Source organism: Pezoporus flaviventris, unplaced genomic scaffold, assembly GCF_033815535.1.
Source record: "Pezoporus flaviventris isolate CSIRO_AGI_PZ_B2104156 unplaced genomic scaffold, CSIRO_AGI_Pfla_v1 ptg000164l, whole genome shotgun sequence".
Lineage (NCBI taxonomy): Eukaryota > Metazoa > Chordata > Aves > Psittaciformes > Psittacidae > Pezoporus > Pezoporus flaviventris.
In genome coordinates, this window is record NW_026892712.1 from 637,299 (window position 1) to 660,181 (window position 22,883).

Here is a 22,883-nt window from a genome sequence, read left to right on the forward strand (position 1 = left end):
CCTTCCTATCTTTCAGTAGGTCAATGCTCCCAGATAACTTGGTTTCTGTAAAGTTACTAAGGGTGCACTCAATCCCCTCATCTAGATCATCAATGAAAATATTAAATAACACTGGCCCTAACACTGAGCTCTGAGAGACACCACTAGTGACTGGTCGCCAACTAGATGTGATGCCATTTACCACCACTCTTTGGGCTCAGCCATCCAGCCAGTTTCTAACCCAGCAAAGAATCCTCCTATCCAGGCCATGAGCAGCCAATTTGTCCAGGAGAACGCTGTGGGAGACAGTGTTAAATGCTTTACTTAAGTCCAAACAGACAATGTCCACAGCCTTTCCCTCATCAACCAGGTTGGTCACCTTATCATAGAAGGAGATCTGGTTGGTCAAGCAGGACCTGCCCTTCATTAATCCATGCTGACTGGGCCTGATCCCTCTGTTTTCCCACACATACTTTATGATCTCACTTAAGATCAACTGCTCCATGACCTTCCCCGGCACTGAGGTCAGGCTGACAAGCCTGTAGTTCCCAGGGTCTTCCTTCCTGCCCTTTTTGTAGAGAGGCATCACATTGGCCAACCTCCAATCCCCTAGGAGCTGCCCACTAGATCAGGACTGCTGATAGATGATAGAGAGTGGCTTAGAAAGCTCCTCTGCCAGCTCCTTCAGTACTCTTGGGTGTAACCCATCCAGCCCCATAGACTTGTGTATATCTAAGTGGAGCAGGAGATTGCTAACAATTTCTTCCTGAATTATGGGGACTCCAATCAACTCCCCATCTCTGCCATCCAACTCAGGGAACTGAGTACCCTGAGGATGGCTGGTGTGACTGTTGAAGACTGAGGCAAAAGCAGCATTAAAGTGCCTCAGCCTTTTCCTCATCCTCAGTCACTAGGTTTCCCCTAGTATCCTGTAGAGAATGGAGGTTCTTCTTGGACCTCCTTTTATTGCTAATATATTTGAAAAAGTACTTTTTATTATCTTTTATGGCAGTGGCCATATTTAGTTCCATCTGTGTCTTTGCCTTTCTAACTTTCTCTCTATACAACCTATCAACATCCTTATACTTTTCATGGGGTAACTGTCCCTTCTTCCACAGGTGATAAATTCTCTTTTTCTTTTTTTTCTGAGTTCTAGCACTATCTCCCTGTTCAGCCAGGCTGGTCTTCTTCCCTGATGGTTTGATTTTCGGCACATAGGGACCACCCACTCTTGTGCCTTAAGGATTTCATTCTTGAAGACTGTCCAGCCTTCCTGGACCCCTTTGTCCTTTAGTAATGTTTCCCAAGGAATTCTGCCAACCAGCATCCTAAACAGGCCAAAGTCTCTGGACTGGTGGAGGTTTTGCTGACCACCTTCTTGACTTCTCCAAGGATTAAAAATTCAATCATTTTGTGATCGCTTTGCTTAAGACAGCCTCCAACCATCACATCACCTTCTCTGTTTGTGAACAGCAAATCTAGCCAAGCATCTCCCCTAGTTGGCTCACTAACCATTTGGGTTAGGAAGTTATCTTCCACACCCTCCAAGAACCTCCTGGACTGTTTCTTCTCTGCTGTGCTGTACTTCCAGCAGACATCTGGTAGGTTGAAGTCCCCCATGAGAACAAGGGCAAGCGATCATGAAACTTCTCCCAGTTGTTTGAAGAGCACTTCATCTGAAGCTTCATCCTGGCTAGGGGGTCTATAACAGACTCATACCAAGATATCAGCTTGGTTGGCCTTCCCCCTGGATCTTCACCCACAAACATTCAGCCTTCTTACTCACAACATTAAGTTCAAGGCAGTTGATGCACTCCCTGACATACAACAAAACCCCACCACCTCTTTTTCCTTGCCTTTCCCTTCTGAAGAGCCTGTAGCCATCCATTGCAGCACTCCAATTACACAAATCATTCCACCATATTTCTGTGATGACAATTATGTCATGATTCCCCTGATGCACAATAGCTTCCAGCTTCTCCTGTTTGTTGCACATGCAGCAGGCATTGGCATAGATGCATTTAAGTTGCCCTGTGGATCTGGACTCCAACAACAGCATGCTACCCCATGGCTCATGTCTAGTGAGCCTGGTGCTATACTCCTTCCCCCTTCAAACCTAGTTTAAAGCTCTGTCTATGAGCCCTGCTAGCTCCTAGGCTAGAATCTTTTTCTCCTTTGGGGACAAGTGTATCCCATCTGCCACCAGCAGGCCTGATGCTGTATAAATTGACCCATGGTCAAAACCTCCAAATTTCTGGCACTGACACCAGTCATGGAGCCAGGAATTAATTAATGCAATTTTCTGATGTAACCATTGTCATTGTTTGCAGTTGGCAGGAGGGACGAGAACACTGCTTGGGCTTCCAAACCCTGAACCAGTCACCCCAAGGCCCTGAAATCCTTCTTGAAGAGATTTCTCCATTGCCCACCTGGAAGACTAATAAAGGAGAGTAGTCACAGGGCTGTACCAGATGTGTGAGTTTTCTGGTTGTGAAATACGAGCTCGCTCCTCTAATTGAGATAACAGGGTTTTATTGAGGGACATAGTTAATAAAGCAAAAGCAACAGCGCTGGGCGCATGACCGTAACCAGAGGCGTACTGATTAGCATTTGTTACAGGTTTATATACTTTCACTATTGCATTAGCCATATACATATTCATAATTCCTGGGTATAGGCGGGGAATATTATAACAAGCTCCAGGAACTTATTATCATAAGTCTCCTCCTCTTGGCGTCTGTGCACTGCTCTCTGGTGATCGTGGGCAGGGGTATTGAGGATGAAGTAAGCAGTCTTCCTCATGCGGGCAGGGGTCTTCAAGATGAAGTAAGCAGTCTTCCTCATGGTGTACTTTTCACCTTTGGTACAGTTGGATGCCGCAGTAATCACAAAACTAGCTGAAACCAGCCATATCTGTAATTTTTCTGATAGCTGGCAAAGATTTAGAACAGTGTGACCTTCGTACAAAATTTATTGCAAGCAAAACAGGACAGGCAGACAAGGAGCATCCAAAACTAGCAGATGTTCAGGAGGCAGTGTCTCCAAACTGATAAGTAGAAGGATGGTGTGAAATAATTCACTCATGTTTACTGGGACCACTAAATCCTGTTATCTCACCACAGACTTACAACAGTGTCCTGGTTTAAACCCAGTCAGGCAACTCGTTCACTCACTCCCCTCCTTTCTTTTCCTCCCCCCTACTCCCAGAGGGACGGAGAGGAGAAACAAAAGAATGCAACTCCCACGGGTTGAGATAAGAACAGTTTAGTAACTAAGGTATAACACAAATCACTACTGCTACCACCAATAATAATAATGATAAAGGAAATAACAAGGAAAGAGAATACAACACCTCAGCACCAGCCAACCGATAACTTGCCCCCACAGACCGACCAAGCACCGACCAATATCTCCTCCAACCCTGCAGACCCAGCCCTTCTGGGTAACTGCCAGTTACACCCCCCCCCCCGGCATGACGTGCTGTGGTATGGAATACCTCTTTGGCTAGCCTGGGTCAGGCATCCCATCTCTGCTTCCTCCTGGCTTCCCCTCCTCCCTGGCAGTGCTTGAGCCTCACAAAGTCCTTGGTCAAACCAAAACATCATTGTTATCAGCTCTGTTCCCGAGCCGAAAGTCAAAACACTGCACTGTACCAGCTACCAAGAAGGAGAAAAATGACTGCTACTGCTGAACCCAGTACAAACACAAAAATTGTTCTTTATCTTTGACCTAAGTTAAGCTAAAAGTACTTTAACCCTATGTTTTCCAGGCACTAGCTTTCCTCATATCAAGCCCTCCCCTCCCCCTTTTCTTTTACCTTTACAAATTCTTTTGCTATGTGACTCCATTTTGCTCAAGAGTTCTGGCCATTTTCAACTTGTCTAATCTTGTGTTCTTGGAGAGCTTTTTTTCTGTTATTGGAAACTCATACAGTTATGTCCACATAGCAACACCTATGATTTGGGAAAGCCAATACATTTATGCGTTTATCACATGGTGAAGTCCCTTACCTTGGTTCCTGGGAGGCAGCAGTCTTCTCTGTGAGTTTGGTCAGGCTGACATATGGGGCCATGGGGCCCTTTGTTCACCTTAGAGTGAAGTCACCAATCACTACCACTCTTTTTTTTTTTTTTTTTGTACAGCTGGTCATAAAATGAGGTGATCTCCGGTTTTTCTGTGAGAACTCCTCTAAACTGGATGATCCCTTATCATCATCTTCTCCACTTTCCTGATCCTGAAGTACCAGGGCCTCATATCCATTGTAAGGGAGTACTTGTGAAGGTAATGCAAGCTGGGAGGTAATAAGCCATCTACTCTGAGGAGTAACCCCTTTCCAACCTCCCATATTTCCTAGGTTCCTTCCCTCTGCCTTCCCTCTGCCCCCCAAGAAGGTAGGGGATCCTGAAGTTCTTTTGTTTTGGGTAGCTGGCTTGGTACTCTCAAGGATGGTAGAGTGCAGGTCCATCAGTTAATCTCTTCCTCATGTTCCCTTATGCTCCTTAGCCATTCCACCTCTTCCCATAGGTCTGCCACCACAGAGTAAGTCATCAATCTTCTGACATCTTACACAGCCACCATCTAACATCACCAACAGGCTCTGGCACTCACTACAGCCAGATGCCTGAACTGTTACATGTTTATAAAGGACCTCGGTCTGAGTTGCCATGTCCTTCCTGGCCAGCAGAGATAACTTAGTTTTCTTTGCTTTCTGTCGAGAGGATACCATCTTAGAACACTTTCTCGATGACCGCTAGCTAATCCTACCTCTGAAGCCTGTCAGGCTACTGGGCTTTTATCACTCGCCCTGCCTGCGCAAACTGCTGCGCCGCGCTCCCAAGGCTGGTGGTAAAACACCGCTCAGGGGTGGTGCTGTCCCTCCTGGCACCGCCCCCTATGAGTCAGCTGCTCGCGTCAGCTGAGCTGCCGGCTCCTGAGCTATCGCGGTTTAAACCCATCAGGTAACTCAGAACTATGCAGTCGCTCACTCCCTTCTCCCCTCGCTCCCAGCGGGATGGGGAGGAGAATCGAAAAAAATCCCACGAGTTGAGATAAGAACAGTCCAGTTGGCATAATTGGTATAATACAAAACTACCACTGCTACCACCAATAATAATGATAAGGGAAATAACAAGGGGAGAGAATATAAAGCTAAGAAGGGAAAGGAAAAAACCCAATAAACACAAGTGATGCCCAATATGATTGCTCACCACCCACCAACTGATACCCAGCCTGAACTGACCAGCGATCTGCCCTTCCAGGTTACTTCCCCCAGTTTATATACTGAGCATGACGTGCTGTGGTATGGAATACCCTTTTGGCTAGTGTCGTGGTTTGAGCCCAGCTGGCAACCCAGAACCGCTTGCTCACTACCTCCCCCTTCCTCCCCCCACTCCCAGAGGGATGGGGAGGAGAATCGAAAGAATGTAACTCCCATGGGTTGAGATAAGAACAATCCAGTAACTAAGGTATAACACAAAACCACTACTGCTGCCACCATTAATAATAATGATAAGAGGAATAACAAGGAAAGAGAATACAACTGCTCACCACCTGCCAACTGATACCCAGCCCAACCCGAGCAGTGATCTAGCCCTTCCAGGTAACTGCCCCCAGTTTATATACTGGGCATGATGTGCTGTGGTATGGAATACCTCTTTGGCTAGTTTGGGTCAGGTGTCCTGTCTCTGCTTCCTCTCGACTTCCCCTCCTCCCTGGCAGAGCATGAGACTCAGAAAGTCAGAGTAAACATTACTTAGCAACAACTAAAAACGGGTGTTATCAGTGTTTTTCCCAGGCTGAAAGTCAAAAACACAGCACTGCACCAGCTACTAAGGAGAAAATGACTGCTACTGCTGAACCCAGGACAGCTAGTTTGGGTCAGGTGTCCTATCTCTGCTTCCTCCTGGCTTCTTGTGCCTGTCCTCACTGGCAGAGCATGAGACTGAGAAGTCTTTGATTGGGGTAAGCATTACTTAGCAACAACTAAAACATTGGTGTGTTATCAGGATTATTCTCAGACTAAAGCCAAAACACAGCACTGCACCAGCTTCTAAGGAGAAAAATAACTTACAGCTGAACCCAGGACACCAGCAGAAGTGGAACTGCTCAGTGTACTGGCATTACTCTGAGGTGTATTCTGGGAAAGGATGCTTTTGAGGTCTCTTCCAAATTTTCAGGTTTTGTCTATGCCTAAATTTCATTACTATGCCTACATTTCATTGTGTTTTCTGAAGTCTCCTGGAAAACAAAACCTTTGGGAATTCCTGAGCCCAAGGAGCACTGATGGATGGGTACTTCAGGTGTAGCTCCTCATGTCTTTGATAAAACCTTTCAGTCCATCCTAAGGCTCTCTTCTCTTCCAGCAAGCTCCAGCAGGGGCCAGACGCTCCTCTGAGCCCATGATAAATCCCATAGTGCGGTCTGGTTTGGGATAGCTCCTTTGTACCTCTCCATCTGCTGAACAGCAGAAGGTCAGGGAGTTGGACACAATGATCCTTATGGGTCTCTTCCAACTCAAGATATTATGTAATGTCCTTGAGCAAACCACTGGCCTTCCTTTCTTCTGCTTCTCCCAAGTGGAGCAGAGCTCCTGTGCTGGGAGGGCGTTCACTGGTATCAAAGCTGGCCTAGGCTCACCCAGGCCTCCACTCCCCGGGGCTGAGCAACGTGTGCTGCCTCTGCTGTGCCAACTGCTCAGTTTGTGCCGGGCATGGGGAGAGCTCCTAGAGGGGGAAAGGAATGCTAGACGTTGCATGCACATCCACTGTTTCAGCACTCTTGTTCAGTTTTTCACTAATGTAGAGAGTAATGTCAAAAGGATATTAAAATGCACCTTAGTTGTTTTCTTGTTGTTTTTTTTTTTTTGAGTGTTTTTCATTTTTAGTTGGAAAGCTATTTGTAAATCCCTCAGCATTTTTACAGGGACATATCTGTAATAACCTATGGCTTGAAAGTCATCTATTTCCTATTTTAATTGATAAACAGAGCATGCAGGTTTGTGAAAAAGTGTGCAAACTACTTCTCAGCTTCCCTTCCAGAGTGATCCTCTTGGGTAGAGCAGACAAAGAGCCTCAGTCATTCAGCCTTTGATGCACAGGAGGCCAGTCTGGATGATATAATGATTCCTTTAGGTCTTGCTTCCTGAAGGTATCTCCTTATCCTCAATTCCCCACGCAGTTAAAACCTTGCCTGTAAGCAAATGGCAGGATGCTTGCTGCTTCTCTCTGCCTGGCAGGGAAGGTATGTGGAGATGAGGAAGAGAGTCTGTAAATTAGAGACTTGTTTTGTAAATTGGTTTGTTCTTTGTTTGACTTGCAAAGTTGGTACCTCCACCTTGCGGCTAGGCAGAGGGGAGAGCAGGGGAGAGGAAGGAGCTATAGAAGGATGTTGTTCAAAGGGGACAGGCTGAGTGATGAGATTAAGCTTCATGGGTGAGATTTCTTACCAGCCTCTCTGCATTAGGGAGTTGGACCTGCTTGGCTGCAGGATCAAGAAATCACAGTATCACAGTATGCTGGAGATTGGAAGGGACCTCGAAAGATCATCTAGTCCAATCCCCCTGCCGGAGCAGGAACACCTAGATAATGTTACACAGGAATGTGTCTAGGCGGGTTTTGAATGTCTCCAGGGAAGGAGATTCCACAACCTCCCTGGGCAGCCTGTTCCAGTGTTCTGTCACCCTCTCTGAGAAGAAGTTTCTTCTCAAGTTTAAGTGGAACCTCTTGTGTTCCAGTTTGTACCCATTACCCCTTGTCCTATCATTGTTTGACACTGAGTAGAGCCTGGCTCCATCCTCGTGACACTCGCCCTTTATATATTTATAGACACTTATAAGGTCACCCCTCAGTCTCCTCCAAACTATAGAGACCCAGCTCCCTCAGTCTTTCCTCATAAGGGAGATGCTCCACTCCCTTAATCATCTTCGTTGCCCTGCGCTGGACTCTCTCCAGCAGCTCCCTGTCCTTCTTGAACTGAGGGGCCCAGAACTGGACACAATATTCCAGATGGGGTCTCACCAGGGCAGAGTAGAGGGGAAGGAGGACCTCTCTCGACCTACTAACCACCCCCCTTCTAATACACCCCAGGATGCCATTGGCCTTCTTGGCCACAAGGGCACAGTGTTGGCTCATGGTCATCCTGTCGTCCACTAGGACCCCCAGGTCCCTCTCCCCTACACTGCTCTCTAACAGGTCGTTCCCCAACCTATACTGGAACCTGGGGTTGTTCCTGCCCAGATGCAGGACTCTACACTTTCCCTTGTTATATTTCATCAAGTTATTCCCTGCCCAACTCTCCAGCCTGTCCAGGTCTCGCTGGATGGCAGCACAGCCTTCTGGCGTGTCAGCCACTCCTCCCAGCTTAGTGTCATCAGCAAACTTGCTGATAGTACACTCAATTCCCTCATCTAAATCATTGATGAATATATTAAATAATACCGGTCCCAGTACTGACCCCTGAGGCACTCCACTAGTCACAGGCCTCCAACTAGACTCAGCCCCATCAACCACAACTCTCTGGCTTCTCTCCTTCAGCCAGTTCGCAGTCCACCTCACTACCTGATCATCCAGTCCACACTCCCTCAATTTAGCTGTGAGGATGCTGTGGGAGACTGTGTCAAATGCTTTGCTGAAGTCAAGGTAGACCACATCCACCGCTCTGCCATCATCCATCCACCGTGTTATTTCCTCATAAAAGGCTAAGAGATTGGTCAAGCATGATTTCCCCTTGGTGAAGCCATGTTGACTGCCCCTCATAACCCTCTTATCCTTGATATGCCTTAAGATGGCACCAAGGATAAGGTGTTCCATCACTTTCCCAGGGATGGAGGTGAGGCTGACCAGTCTATAGTTACCCGGGTCCTCCTTCTTGCCCTTTCTGAAGACTGGAGTGACATTTGCTTTCCTCCAGTCCTCAGGCACCTCTCCCATTTCCCAAGACTTGGTAAAGATGATGGAGAGTGGTCTAGCAATGACTTCCGCCAGTTCCCTCAGCACCCGCGGGTGCATTCCATCTGGACCCATGGATTTATGGATGTCCAGATTGCTCAACCGGTCTCTAACCCATTCCTCATCGACTAAGGCAAACCGCTCCATCGACCTGACTTCATCTAAGGTCTCAGGGGTACAGGGCTCTTCAGGACTGCCTGCAGCAGAGTAGACAGAGACAAAGAAGGCATTCAGTAACTCTGCCATCTCTGTATCTTCTGTCACCAGGGCACCCATCCCATTCATCAGTGGGCCTACATTGCCTCTGGTGTTAGTTTTGTCTGCCATGTATTTGAAAAAGCTCTTTTTGCTGTCCTTGACCCTTCTCGCCAGGTTTAATTCTAAGGATGCCTTAGTCATCCTAGCTGCCTTCCTACATCCTCTAGCAGCAGCCTTATATTCCTCCCAAGTGGCCAGCCCCTCCTTCCATGACCTGTAAACTCTCCTCTTCCACTTGAGCATACCCAGCAATTCCCTATTTGCTGAACATTCTCAGAATTGCTGAACATTCTCAGAATTCCACCAGTCTCTGAAAGGTCTTGCTGAAGTATCATCCTCTTGGTGGTTGTGTTAGGAGATCCTTCTGTTGCTATAAAAACAGTGTTTTCAGTGGTGGCAGAAGTCTGTGAGATCACCAAGACATTCCTGTACTGAACAATTAACCTGTAGATTTACTGCTGGGATTTAGTTTGAAAGGCCAGCCAGGCCTTTGGCGTTGCCTTGGGTGAGCACCTATGCTTGCTTCTGCAGCAGTTCTGACCATGGTGGCACATGACATGGGCAGGTCTCGGTGTACACAGACCACATCATCTTGTCAGAGGAGAAAACATTCAGCTGAATAGATCACAAACCCTACCATGAACAGAATAAACCCCTGCAGTTGTGAGGCTCTTTTGTAAGTTATCTCACAGGGACAGCATTGCCCTTTTGCAGGGAACGTGTAGAGGAGGCTGCATTCAGACCAGGTCACAGGAGATCATTTTATTTGATATCTTAGCCCTGTTCTTGCTCTGAGGGACTTCCTGCCATTTATCCTGGGCACAGAAAAGTCAAAAGAAACCTTGCCTGAGAAGCTGTCTTTGTTCCCTGTGCCCAGGCAGCCCAGCCAAGCCCTCACCTGCTGGAGAGCAGCCCCGTGATTCTGGGGTTGGGATGCAGTGCTGTCACCCCTGGGGCTCTTGCAGCAAGTCCCAGCCTGCGTTTGTTCCAGTCTCCTCTCGCTCTGCCATGCACCCTCCGTTGTCTAAAGCTAAAATAAGGAGCCAAGAATTAATTGTTGTCATGTTTTAAGCCCAGCCGGCAACCCAGAACCACACAGCCGCTTGTTCACTCCCCCCCCGCCCCCTTCCTCCCTCTGCTCCCGGAGAGATGGGGAGAAGAATCGAAAGAATGTAACTCCCACGGGTTGAGGTAAGAACAGTCCAGTAACTAAGGTATAACACAAAACCACTACTGCTACAAACAATAAAAATAATGATAAAGGAAATAACAAGGGAAGATAATACAACCGCTCACCACCTGCCAACCCATACCCAGCGTGACCCAAGCAGCGATCTCCCATTCTAGGTAACTGCCCCAGTTTATATAGTGGGCATGACATGCTGTGGTATGGAACACCTTTTTGGCTATTTCGGGTCAGGTGTCCTGTCACTGCTTCCTCCCGGCTTCCCCTCCTCCCTGGCAGAGCATGAGAATCAGAAAGTCCTTGGTCAGAGTAAACATGCCTTAGCAACAACTAAAAACATGGGTGTTATCAGAGTTGTTCCCAGGCTGAAAGTCAAAACCATAGCACTACACCAGCTAATAAGAAGGAGAAAAATGACTGCTACTGCTGAACCCAGGACAGAATCCACCCCTTGTTCCATACCATTCACGTCATGCTCAGATCCCACATTTTTCAATGTACCGTCACTCTTGTGACATATATATATATATACACACCCCCCACACACAAAGAGAGAGATATCATTCCTTAGTGCATGGACCAATCCCTATAAAGCTGCTGAGTTCATCCAGTCCATGATGTCGGGCTCCATATCTTGTAAAAGTCTTTCAGAGCAGGAGAGACGATGTGAAGTGTTGGATCGTTGCCTGATGATGACACTGCGGAACTCATCACTGCTGAGCTTGTCTGGTTTCATCGAAGTTCATTCTTTGTTGGGATGACGGTCGGAGGGAAGTCAGGGCCAGTCGCTGGTGACTTGAAGACATCTAGTTGGTGGGCTATAAAAGTGCTACATAGCAGGCAACAGCGTACAATTGAGTTCATTGGCTGTTTTCCCCTAAAATCAAATCCTTTTGAGATACACATCGGACTTCCCCATCTTCCCACATTACCCACCAAGTATATCTGGGTCCCTGAGCAAAAGCAATCCCATGAGTGGGTTTGCCTTTACCTGAAGCAAGAATAACCCAGACTGTCTTCCCCAGCAAATTCTTTATGTGCACTACAGGAACTTTATCTCCTTCGACATTATGTAAAAGTTCTGACTGGGCTGGGCCAGCCCTGTTGGCAGATCCTCTGGTGCTAACCAACCAGGTGGCTTTTCTTAAATGCGTATCCCAGTGCTTGAAAGTCCCACCTCCCATTGCTCTCAGTGTAATTTTTAACAGCCCATTGTACCGTTCGATTTTCCCAGAGGCTGGTGCATGGTAGGGGATGTGATATACCCACTCAATGCCATGCTCTTTGGCCCAAGTGTATAAGGTTGTTCCAGAAATGTGTCCCATTGTCTGACTCTATTCTCTCTGGGGTGCCGTATCACCACAAAATCTGTTTCTCTTCTCAAGGCCCAGGATTGTGTTCCGGGCAGTGGCGTGGGGCACAGTGTATGTTTCCATCCATCTGGTGGTTGCTTCCATAATTTAGAGGTAATGAAAGTATGAAATCATGTCCCATAATCATTAACCGAATAGCATCATAGTAGAGGGATAGTGAGAATACCATAACCAAACGCAAGACAAAGTGCATCAGTGTTACGCTTGAGACTGACCTAGCATTACAACCATATCATTAATTAACCCATGAGGGCTAGGATAGGCCGCCACCGATTTCGGTTCATAGTCAGATTGTATGACCCCGTCAGAAAGGAAATGTGTTGTGAAAGACCCCAGAAAAAAATACCAGAGGCCCATGAGTGCTTAAAGATGTCGCGATTACGAGGCAAGAAGTACGCAGACTAGAGGCGATGACTTTGAAGATAATAGGAGGCTAGATTAAACAGTCCATGGCCCTGACCGAGGAACCAGAGGCGCAAAAGCGCAAGTTGTGCAAGGGTGTAGGGGGAAAGAATGATCCTGAAGCTGGTCGTGATAAACCTTACATACACCGGGTTGGTGATCTCTCGTGAGAAACCCGATTAATAGATAACCCAGTACCTGAAACTAGCCCATCAAGAAACTGTTTCAGTACCCATGACCTCAGACCATTCAGTCCCACCATAACCAGAACACTGCCGTATTCTAGAGCTAAAAGAAATTAAAGAGCAGCATTGTATTGACCTAAATCATTCAGACCTATTGACACTAACCATTGAGACATTAATCCAAGAAACAAAGTAGAGCTGTTCCAACAACCATCCATAAGAACAGTAAATGAGATAAAACTTACAGTATTAATCCACAAAGAAGTTAATGTATTGTATAAGGGACAACCTTATAATGCTCGATACACATAACCCGTAAGATAGCCCACAATGCCTGTGGGGGGGTAGGGGGGGTCCCCTTATATAGGGGCCTGTATGGTTAAAGGGGCCCTCTGTTATTTTATGGTAAGTTTATATGATCAGAGGGCCCTTGTGTTGTTTGTGTGAACCTATATGGCTAAAAGGGCCCTCTGTTATTTTATGGTAAGTTTATATGATCAGAGGGCCCTTGTGTTGTTTGTGTGAACCTATATGGCTAAAAGGGCCCTCTGTTATTTTATGGTAAGTTTATATGATCAGAGGGCCCTTGCATGGGTTCTTGTAGTTGAGATGTCAACGATGGTTTTTCAGGCCATAGACCTCGGGTGATTCCGAGTAAGAACTGTATGACCTATTTTGTATTATTTTTGGGGGTGGGTTTTGTTTTGGCAGCGTTGTTGGTAGCTTCTAATCCGTCTCCTCATTATGGGGTAGTTGGGTTGGTTTTTGGGTCTGTTGTAGGGTGTGGGTGGCTGGTGAGTTTGGGGGTTTCCTTTGTTTCTTTGGTGCTTTTTATGGTTTATTTGGGGGGTATGTTGGTGGTTTTTGTGTACTCTGTGTCGTTGGCGGCTGATCCTTTTCCTCAGGTTTGGGGAGGCTGGCGTGTTGTAGGGTATGTTTTAGGGCTTGACATGACACTTGCCTTGGTGGGTTGGTGGGAGTGTGATATAGTCAGTCTGCTAGGCCTCTCCATATTTATACTTCAGCCATCATCCTACATCCCAAAGAGGCTTTAACTGTTTAGCTTGTTTAATTGCAGCATGTTTCACACTCATGAATAACCTGGGCAATAGTGTCCATTGTTAAGTCCACCCCTCAATCACGAGCCCATCTATATGTTGCATCTCTGCCCTGATGGCCTGAAGTGTCATGGGCCCACCGAGCCAAAAATGATTCACCCTTATGTTGCCAATCTAAGTCCATCTGAGCCACTTCAATCTTAGCAGATTGATCTACTTGGTGATTGTTCTGGAGTTCCTCAGTGGCCTGACTCTTAGGTATATGAGCATCTACATGGTATAACTTTCACCACCAGGTTCTGCACCCGGGCTGCGATATCTTGCCACAGTTCAGCAGCTCAGATGGGTTTACCTCTGCGTTGCCAGTTGCTCTGCTTCCATTGCTGCAACCACCCCCACAGGGCATTTGCCACCATCCATGAGTTAGTGTAGAGATAAAGTACTGGCCACTTTTCTCGTTCAGCAACGTCCAGGGCCAGCTGGATGGCTTTCACCTCAGCAAACTGACTCGATTCACCCTCTCCTTCAGCAGTTTCTGCAGCTTGTCATCGAGGACTCCATACAGCTGCCTTCCATCTCTGATGCTTCCAAAACACTGGAGGGACACACTGGACGAGATACTTACCCATGCTGTCCAACACAGCCTGCCACTCATGGCTGTCCAGCCTTGGGGAACATGTCTTGGTGATCCTCCTATATCGTCGCCTAATTCTAGACAAGACTTGAGCCGGACCCTGCTTAGCTTCCACGATAGGATAAGATCAGCTGTTCTCAGGGTGGTCACACTGTAGGTAAAACATAGAGAGCATATGCAGCAACAAGCTGGTTCCCAGCAAGAGAAGCAGAGTGCTTTCAAGGGCATTGAAAGGATATTCAAGATCTTTAAATCTTCCAGAATCTATTCCCACTGTAAATAGTCTGGTGGGGAAGCAGAAGGTGTGAGGGAATGTCTCTTTCATAGGCTGACCACCAGAGGAAATAAAGAAAGATGTGTAATTGCTAAACGCTTCCATTATATACCTCCCAAATTATAGAGGCGATGACCACACTGGGAACACATACCGGCCCAAATTCATGATTAATGAGTCTATTGTATTACAAGTCATTGCCATGAAGTACAGCGAAACCATAACCCTAGCCCAGGCCCCCCAGCTGATAAACACTAAAATAGCAAATGCCGGCTGTAAGTAAGGTACGACGTGCTGAAACTCTGAGATCAAGAGAAACAACTTTGATAGCCAATAAATCAGCATTGTGATGAGTAACTATTAATCTGAAAAAATAAATGCTTATCACAAATACGATTAGACACACTCTGGTCAGATCTGTTGTTATCTCAACCCATGTTGAGCACCATAAAGAACTATCGTGGTTTAAGCCCACCCAGGAACTCAGAACCACGCAGCCACTTGCTCACTCTTTCCCCCACCTCTCCCCGCTCCTGGAGGGATGGGGAGGAGTATCAAAAGAATCTACCTCCCACAGGTTGAGATAAGAACAGTCCAGTAACTAAGGTACAATACAAAACTACTACTGCTACCACCAATAATAATGATAAAGGAAATAACAGGGGAAGAGAATACAACCGCTCACCACCCTCTGACTGATTCTGTTGTTGTTTAAACCCAGCCAGTAACCCAGAACCACGCAGCCACTCTCTCACTTCCCCCTCTTCCTCACTCTGGGAGCAGAGGGATGGGGAGAAGAATCGAAAGAATGTAACTCCCACGGGTTGAGGTAAGAACAGTCTAGTATGAGGTATAACACAAAACCACTACTGCTACCACCAGTAATGATAATGATAAGGGAAATAACAAGGGAAGAGAATACAGCCAATCACCATCTGCCTACCGATACCCAGCCTGACCCGAGCAGTGATTGAAACCTTCTGGTTAACTGCCCCAGTTTATATACTGGGCATGATGTGCTGTGGTATGGAATACCTCTTTAGCTAGTTTGGGTCAAGTGTCCTGTCTCAGCTTCCTCCCGGCTTCCCCTCCTCCCTGGCAGAGCATGAGAATCAGAAAGTCCTTCGTCAGAGTAAAAATTATTTAGCAACAAATAAAAACATGGGTGTTATCAGCTTTGTTCCCAGGCTGAAAGTCAAAACCACAGCACTACAGGCGCAGGGACTGTGAGAATGAAGACCTTGGGCCCACTGTAGGAGAGGATCTGGTTTGAGACCATCTTAAGAACCTGAACTTGCACATGTCCATGGAACCTGATGAAATCCATTCATGGGTCCTGAAGGAGCTGGCAAATGAAGCTGCTAAGCCACTGGCCATCATATTTGAGAAATCATGGCAGTCAGGTGAACTTCCCGACGACTGGAAAAAGGGAAATATAACCCCCATTTTCAAGAAAGGGAAAATGGATGACCCAGGAAACTACAGACCAGTCAGTCTCACCTCCGTGCCTGACAAAATCTTGGACCAGGTTCTCCTAGAAGGCATGCTAAGGCACATGAAAAACAACAAGGTGCTTGGTGACAGCCAGCACGGCTTCACTAAGGGGAAATTCTGCCTGACCATTTTGGTGGCCTTCTGTGATGGGGCTACAGAACTGATGGACAGGGGCAGAGCACTTGATGTCATCTACCTGGACTTGTGTAAAGCGTTCGACACTGTCCCACACGACATCCTTGTCTCTTAAATTGGAGAGACATCAATTTGATGGATGGACCACTTGGTGGATAAAAAACTGGCTGGATGGCAGCACGCAAAGAGTTGTGGTCAATGGCTCAATGTCCAGCTGGAGACCAGTAACAAGTGGTGTCCCTCAGGGATTGGTATTGGGGCCGGTCTCGTTCAACATCTTTGTTGGTGACATGGACAGTGGGATTGAGTGTGCCCTCAGCAAGTTTGACGATGGCGCCAAGCTGTGTGGTTCCTTTGAAGCGCTGGAGGGAAGGAATGTCATCCAGAGGGATCTTGATGCGCTTGTGAGGTGGGCTGATGTCAACCTTATGAAGTTTAACCATGCCAAGTGCAAGGTCCTACACCTGGGTCAGAGAAATCCCAGGCACAGCTACAGGTTGGGCAGAGAAGAGATTCAGAGCAGCCCTGTGGAGAAGGACTTGGGGGTTCTGGTTGATGAGAAAATGAACATGAGCCAGCAGTGTGTGCTCACATCCCAGGAAGCCAACCATATCCTGAGCTGCATCAAAGGGAGTGTGACCAGCAGGTCAAAGGAGGTGATCTTGCCCCTCTATTCTGCTTTCTTGAGACCTCAGTTGGAGTATTGCGTCCAGTTCTGATGTCCTCAACATAAAAAGGACATGGAACTGTTGGAACAAGTCCAGAGGAGGGCCATGAGGATGATCAGGGGACTGGAGCACTTCCCATATGAAGACAGGCTGAGAATGTTGGGGCTGTTCAACCTGGAGAAGAGAAGGCTGTGTGGAGACCTCATAGCAGTCTTCCAGTATCTGAAGGGGGCCTATAAGGATGCTGGGGAGGGAGTCTTCATTAGGGACTGTAGTGATGGGACAAGGAGTAATGGGTTCAGACTTAAACAGGGGAAGTTTAGACCGGATATAAGGAGGAAATTCTTTTTTGTTAGGGTGGTGAGGCACTGGAATAGGTTGCCCAGGGAAGTTGTGAATGCTCCATCTCTGCTGGTGTTCAAGGCCAGGTTGGACAGAGCCTTGGGTGACATGTTTTAGTGTGAGGTGTCCCTGCCCATGTCAGGTGGGTTGGAACTAGATGATCTTAAGGTCCTTTCCAACCCTAACTATTCTATGATTCTATTATTCTACATCTCTCTATATCGTAAATAAGGACAATAAAGCAGATGTGTGTATATATATAAGTACAGAGGAAAGTTAGCAATGCATCAAATCATTACTGCATAGAGAGAACTGAGATTAAGAAGAAACATATCACCTTTCACCACTGCATCATCATCCAGGCCCACGCTTCAAGCTGGAAAGCTCCCTTGCAGTCAGTGCCAGGAGTCTCAGGTAACAGGAATTTTCCCATTGTGGTGCATCCACCCATAGGTCAGTCTTTGGATTCAGCTGCAAGAGGGTCCTGCTTTTATACCCTTAGAAAAATAACTGGATTTATGCCAGATCTCTAATTGTTTACTTGTGGGGCTGTGCAATTTCTCATGATCTCTCTCTTGTCCATGCTGCGAGCGTTGGCCAGGTGCCCCAGTGCAGCCAGGTATGAAGGTCATAGAACAGCTGCACACCTATGTTTTCCTGGTTTTCTCTTTCCGACAGTCACAACAAACATACATACTCTACCAAATATACTTTGACAAAAAATAAATATACTTTGTTATGTGTCTCAGTCATGAGAGGGAATCAACTTTCAGCTAGGTTCCCATCTGTTACACTGCGAGATGCAGCGATGCTGGTGCAGGGGCTTGTGCAGGCTATGTGCCAGAGGTATGGTGGGCACAGCTGTGGGAGCAGTAGCGGTACACAAGGATGGAGAAGGGACTGAGGACAGCCCTTCCCTGGTGGTGGGAGCACAGGGAGTCTCTGGAGCTCAGGCTGTTCTTTCTGTAACTGGAGTTCATTGATTTTTACAGGAAACCATGTTTACAGAGTGCTGATTGACCTGATGAGTTGACTTCTGCCTCCTTAAGAGCTACCTTTTCTTATTGACTGGCTGATAAATAGAGTGGGGGTGTGGTGTGGCCATTGGTGTGTCATTGCAAGATCTCCCTGTCCCATGCTGGTCACTTACGGGTGGTCTGGGATGGAGGAAGATGCAGAGCCCGTAATAGCAGACTAATAATTACATTGTACTGCTTAGAGCCTGGTTTGCTTTAATGAGGCAATTGCTCCTTTCAGTTTAAAGGGACAACATCTGCAGTTCCTGTGAAAATAGAAACAAATATTTCTGTGCCTCTTCTTTATGAGCATAGTTCTTCAGGAGTAGCTCTGGTGATGAACTGAGCAGGCAAGAAAAGCTTAGGTTTCTGTAGGGGTTTGGCCTGTGTCTAGGGTCTTTGGCTAGCCATGTGTCAGCTGTGGGTTTTCCCCTGCTCTGGAAGGGCTTCTCTGTATCAAGGAAAGGGAGCGGAGAGAAGAGTCCTCAATTAATTTGTAATTAATTCCACCAATTAATTTGTAAGTGCTCACAGGTTTGCCTGGTCTGGCCTGGCTAGGCCCGGCCGGGGAAGAGATTGTCCTTCTTGTCAATAAACAAGTCCCCAGTGCAGCATTAAAGCTGCAATCCTTTATCAGTTGTGGTCTCTTCTTCCCACATGTTTTTGTAACTTACCGAGCATTTATTACATTGATTTTCCAATCAGGTTGTTAACCCTCCCACCTCATCAGCCCCACTAACCCTTTTGACACAACTTTTAGGTATCTTCCTGCCAATCAAGTTCTTGATAATGGAGATGTTCAGATTCATGTTGTAGTTCACCTGCTGAGTGTCCTGGGGTGCTGGCTGAACACTTTTTGTTTAAAAGTATTTATGGGGTATTGTTCCACATTGCATTTTGAGGTCTACATAGGTATTTCCAAAACATTACTTGGAAGAAGTAAGAAGCTTATGAAGTTTCTTATTTTCCTTTTTTTTTATCTGTCCAATATGAACTTTTATTGGTTTAATTTGGATTGCAGTTGTCAATGTGAAAAGTAGCAGTGAGAAGGAGAGAGTATGTCATGTTGTGGGAGGGTGAATATGCAGCCTCAGCACAGAAGGATCTGGGATCAATCTAAAGAAAACACACAGCTAAGGACAAATGTTCAGTGGGAGAGAGCTGTCACAATGCTGTGCTGAAGTGTTGGTTTAGCTAAGGTAAGCAAAACTGGCTGATCAAGAAGACTAAGCCTTTTGGCAACAGGGTTATGGTACTCTTCTTTCTATTCCACTCAGTGCACCAGGTTATTTTTATTGCTGCTCAAAATAACTGTTTATTCCCAGTGCAACCACAAGGACAGCTGTGTATGGCAGAGAATCCAAGGAAGGTGGAGGCTGGAAATGCTGTAAGGTAATACTTTGTGTGAATGCTTTGGATCATTATACCATTGCACCTCCATGTCCTTCCATCAGCATCCTTCACCACACTCATGTTGGGAAATGTTACCTTCCACCTTCATGAGCACTTGTAAATACTTTTTGTCAAACTTCATCAGAAGTAAAACAGGCCAAAAAAAAAAAAAGAAAACATGAAGACAAATCAGAAAAAGTATGGATGGGTTCATGTGGTAAAGAAAAATAAGCTGTCAGATAATGAAAACTGGAAAAAAAAAGCGTTGAATGTTGCTCCATTTTCTTATGCTTGAACTAACTCAGGCAAGTCATTTAGTGCTGTTGTGGCCTGCCCCCTGCTTAACTGATCAGGTCTTATCTGGCAGATCTTCATTTCTCTTTGTACTTTTTCTTCTGCTTCCCAGATGTACCAGTTGCATGTCCGTGCAGCAGTGACTGTGTGCAGTGTGTGCTGGGCAGGTGTATATACAGGGAAAGGTGGTTGGCTGTTACACCACACTGCTCTTCCAGAGCTTGCGGGGGTCTTCCATGTCCCATGGACTCAAATTGAAGTAGAGACCACTGGAAACACTTTCAAAGTAGGATCGTAATATTTAGCTTTTGGGTAGCAGCATAGGTTGCCAAAAAGCTGATAGTCTTTGGGGAGAGACCCCAAGGGTGGCAGCAGGCTGCTAATGTGGTTGGAGACATTGAAGGCAGACCCCTGAAACCTGAGAGGTGCCAGCTGGCCCGTACACAAGTCTACTGTGTGCAAATGGGGGGTGGGGGGCCCCACTAATAGCCCAGTCTGGCCAGAGCTCCAGCACTGCATGCTGCTTGGAGTATCTCATGAGCTGAAGCAGCAGCTACTTGGAGGATGCTCAGGTAAGAGTAACTTTGAGGAAGATGTAGTAAATGAGAGGGGTTTCAAGATGTCGTGGTTTAAGCCCAGCTGGTAACTCGGAACCACGCAGCTGCTCACTCAGTCCTCCCCCCACTCCCAGAGGGCTGGGGAGGAGAATCGAAAGATGAGTTGAGATAAGAACAGTCCAGTAACTAAGGTACAATACAAAACAACTACTGCTACCACCAATAATGATAAGGGAAATAACAAGGGGAGAGAATATGAAATTAAAAGGGGAAAAGGAAAACAATAAATACAAGTGATGCACAATGCAATTGCTCACCACCTGCTGACCTGAGCAGTGATATGGGCCATCCATGTAACTCCCCCCAATTTATATACTGGGCATGACGTGCTGTGGTATGGAATATCCCTTTGGCTAGTTTGGGTCAAGTGTCCTGTCTGCTTCCTCCCGGCTTCCTGTGTTCCTCCTCACTGGCAGAGCATGAGACTAAAAGTCCTTTATCAGAGTAAACATTACTTAGCAACAACTAAAAACTTTGGTGTGTTGTCAGAGTTCTTCTCAGACTAAAGCACTGCACCAGCTGCTAAGGAGAAAAATGACTGCTAAAGCTGATCACAGGACACCAGTATATAAACTAGGGGGAGTCACCCAGCAGGCCAGACTACTGCTCGGGTCGGGCTGGGTATCATTCGGCAGGTGGTAAGCAATTGCATTGTGTATCACTTGTGTTTATTGTTTTCTTTTCTTTTTCCCCTTTTTTTTAGTTTTATGTTTTCTCCCCTTGTTATTTCACTTATCAGTATTGGTGGTAGCAGTGGTAGTTTTGTATTGTACCTTAGTTACTGGACTGTTCTTATTTCAACCCATGGGATTTACATTCTTTCAATTCTCCTCCCCATCCCTCTGGGAGCAGGGGGGGAAGAAGAGGGGGAGTGAGTGAGCGGCTGCATGGTTCTGAGTTACCAGCTAGGCTTAAACCATGACAGTACTTTTTGGTGCCCAACGTGGGGCATGAACCCATGACCCCGAGATTAAGAGTCTCATGGTCTTCCAACTGAGCTAGCTGGGTACCAAAAAGAACCCAGGACACAAGAAAGACTTAAAAGTATTTTTATAACTTTATTATTTAAAGTAAATCCCACTGAATCAGATCAAGACTAACAGCATATTGTTAAATTAAAACCTGCCCTGCCCCCCTGTCCTGGGTTCAGCTGTAACGGTTATGTTTCTCCTTCTCTAGCAGCTGGTGCAGTGCTGCGTTTTTGACTTTAGTCTGAGAACAACACTGATAATACACCGATGTTTTATTTGTTGCTAAGTAATTTTTACTCCGATCAAGGACTTTCCAGTCTCATGCTCTGCCAGTGAGGAGGGGCATGGGAAGCCAGGAAGAAGCAGAGATAGGACACCTGACCCAAACTAGCCAAAGGGGTATTCCATACCACAGCACATCATGCCCAGTATATAAACTGGGGGGAGTTACCTGGAAGGCCCAGATTGCTGCTTGGGTTGGGCTGGGTATCGGTCGGTGGGTGGTGAGTGGTTGTATTGTGCATCACTTGTGTTAATTGTTTTCCTTTTCCCCTTGTAGTTTTATATTCTCTCCTCTTGTTATTTCCATTATCATTTTTATTATTGGTGATAGTAGTAGTAGTTCTGTATTATACCTTAGCTACTGGACTGTTCTTTCAATTCTCCTCCCTGTCCTTCCATGAGTGGGGAGGAAAGAAGAGGGGGAGTGAGCAAGCAGCTGCATGGTTCTGAGTTACTGGCTGGGCTTAAACCATGACACCCCCAAACCCTTATACTGAGTATCAGTAAAAACTCTCCCCACACATATATTCAATTCGGGATCAGTCTGATGAGCAAAGTGGTGCTTGTGTTCAGTTGGTAGAAGATAAAATACTGTGGAAGATTTCCTGTCTGGCATTGACAACCATGGATATAGAACATGAGTCTTCTTTTGTCTCATGGGTCACAGATTGTAAAAATGTGGTGAAGTTGGCCTCTGCTTGCACAATTTTTCTTTGGTTGTTTTCTATGGATCCTTTGTATACCCAAGGAATTCTGTGGACCACAGGTTAAAAATCACTCTTACAGATGAGGTAATAGTGTTTTAATTTCTGTTGGTGTTTCTTCCTGTGTGGCTTGTGCCGGAGCTCTTTATAGGAAGCAGGATATAGAAATGCTCTTTGAAGACAGGACTGTGTTAGGGTTGCAGTTGGACTGGTAATCTCCTGCTGATTTGTGGTCTGCATTTAAATGGTCCAGATCCAAACAGTAGCATTCCCTTATCTCAGGTCTGTAACCATCTGTTGTCAGGAACCATCTCTTTGCCATGCTCAGCAGCCCCTGCTTTCTGGCAGCCTGGTATTTAGTGTGAGTTCCCCAGCTCTCATTGTATTTGGTGGAATAGAAGTAGTAGGAAGGGAGTCCTCCCTTCTTCTCCAGGGCCTGCATTAGCCATCTGCCTCTGGGAGTGAGAGCAAGCCATCTGTGCACAGAGGCTGTGTCCTGCATCATCTCTGGGAGCTTCCAGGATCATGGTGGGTTGACTGCTTTCCGATTCCCAGGATGGACCCTTGTCAGATCTAGAATTTCCTGTTTGGTTTCTCTCCTGATGTGTCTCTGTTTAAATGCTGTCCAGAACACAGCAATTAAATCTCCTGTGCATACCAAATGCTGTTACTCT

At 46.4% G+C, this 22,883-nt stretch overlaps 1 long non-coding RNA gene across 1 annotated transcript; it reads right to left on the minus strand.

Annotated features, from left to right (window-relative positions):
* Nucleotides 1–2,496: 2,496 nt before the first annotated feature.
* On the minus strand, nt 2,497–3,859 carry LOC133283331 (uncharacterized). Its single transcript, XR_009747785.1, has 2 exons — nt 3,680–3,859; nt 2,497–3,102 (listed from the first exon to the last, which is right to left on the minus strand). It is a non-coding gene; the product is annotated as an uncharacterized LOC133283331 (long non-coding RNA).
* Nucleotides 3,860–22,883: the final 19,024 nt, after the last annotated feature.